Raw genomic sequence first — 2,309 nt, forward strand, 5'->3', positions numbered from 1 at the left:
TAGCTACCTATTCTGGCATCCACCTTTGGGAACCAATCAGTGCCCACAAGTCTTCCAGAGGCAATGTCTATGGCCCCAGGGTTCGTGACTGCTTGAGGCCACGGCAATGAGGGGTCTGAAGCTGCATCTGGGACTGCTCCAGGCCAGGGTGAGGGATACAGAACCTCTAGGGGAGGAGGCCTTTGTCCTGATTGCCTGGCTAGGCTCTTCTGCTCTCCTGGGGCCCACTTATGAATCATAGGAATCTCTACTCCTCTCACAATGGGAAATCAAACAAATGCAAAATTAAACAAGAGAAATAAAACTGGTGCTTTTCCAGTATCTGACATAGTGATAAACAGGCAGTTACTTACTAACCTACTTTATAACTCCTCCTCCTCTTCCTCTTCCCCCCTCCCCCCCTTTCTCCTTCTCATCTTCCTCTCCTTTTGTTGGCTGTAGGGCTTGAACTCTGGGCCTGGGAGCTGTCCCTCAGCTCTTCAGCTCAAGGCTAGCACTGTACCACTTGAGCCACAGTGCCACTTCTGGTTTTCTGAGTGGTTTATTGGCGGTAAGAGTCTCACGGACTTTCCTGCCTGGGCTGGCTTTGAACCACTCTCCTCAGATCTCAGCCTAAGTAGATAGGATTATAGGCAAGAGCCACCGGCACCTGGCTGTCCTCTTCTTTTTCTCTTTCTCCTCCTCCTTCTCCTTCACTGTTACCTTTGCCATCACCTTCTTCTTCTATCTGAGGATATTATGGTTTGGTGGGTTATGGCAAGATTAGTGGACTAAAATTTCAATAAGGTCCAATCTCATACAAGAATTAAAAGACAAGGACTGGGAATGTGGCTTAGTGGTAGAGTGCTTGCCTTGCATGCTTGAGACCCTGGGTTCGATTCTTCATAAGCACAAAAAGCTGGAAGTGGCACTGTGGTTCAAGTAGTAAAGTGCTAGCCTTGAGCTGAAGGGCTCAGGGACAGAGCCCAGAACCAGAGTTCAGGCCCCACAACCGACAAAAAAAAAAAAAAAGAAAAGAAAAGAGAAAGAATCTTGCAAACTTTCTTGCCTGGACTGGTTTTGACTGTGACCCTCAGATCTCAGCCTCCTGAGTAGCTAGGATTATAGGTGTGAGCCACTGGTGCCCCACTTGCTGAACACTTTGTCTCAATCTCAGCCCTTCAGGTAGCTAGGATTATAAAAATAGACCACCAAACGACCACCACACCAGGAGTCTTCTCAGAGCACGCTTTATTGGAGAGCCTTCTTGTTTGTAGGAGAGCTTGAGCGCGAGAGCGCGCGCACACAAAACATGGCCGCTTATATAGGGATTAGGGACACAGGTCGTTCTATCATTGGTTGTCTGCCTTTCGCCGTCACCAGGTGCCACGGGATTGGCTGGGGACTCCAAGTGGCTCGTGCATGCGCAAAGCCCAGGACCCACAGTCCCGCCAAACACTGCCTAATATGGAGTTGTTTACCTCAAAGCTGCAAGGAAGTGGGCAGCGCCTTGTAATGGCATATGCCCCGGCTCCCCGCACACCACACCTAGCTACTTTTTCTTGATTATCTCTATCCTTTCCTACTTCTCTCTCCCAAAGCCCTTAATCTGAATAAATCTCATTACCCACTTTCCTAGTTGGGACATAGAGAGTATGGCAGAAGAAAATTCCTTCCATTGAGACCAGGGGCTGGGAAGGTGGCTCAGTGGTAGAGTGCTTGCCTTGCATGCATGAGGCCCTGGGTTTGATTCCTCAGCACCATATTAGCAGTAAAGCTGGTAGTGGTGCTGTGGCTCAAGTGGTAGAGCACTAGCCTTGAGCTGAAGAGCTGAGGGACAGTGCCCAGGCCCGGAGTTCAGGCCACATGACCGACAAAAAAAAAAAAAAGAAAAGACCAGTTCAACTAAAATATCAACCTCCTGTGTCACCCTATAGGGAATTTCAGCACTATCGTCCGTCCTATGGTATTCCTCAACCCTTCAAGTTTCTTCAACCCATTCCCCACCACTCGTAATGGAATTCCTTGCTTCTTAACTTTAGAGAAAGATACAAGTAACAAGACATGCATTCCTTTTAGTTAACTGAAACTATCTGCACCTATACCTATTTTATTTTTTATTTCCTGATTTATAAGAGATGATCTCTCTCTCTTAAATCATCCCTTCACATATCCAATGTGTCTCCTACCCTAATACCTTCTCAATCTTCCCAGATCTAGCCCATCAGAATTTAGTTTCTTTGTAGGAGAACACTCACTCTCTTTATAACCCATCAGGATATTTAGCCACAGCATGTAGCCCAGGTTTTGCAGTTAACCCACCAGTATAG

Source organism: Dipodomys ordii, unplaced genomic scaffold (genome assembly GCF_000151885.1).
Source record: "Dipodomys ordii isolate 6190 unplaced genomic scaffold, Dord_2.0 Scaffold182, whole genome shotgun sequence".
NCBI lineage: Eukaryota > Metazoa > Chordata > Mammalia > Rodentia > Heteromyidae > Dipodomys > Dipodomys ordii.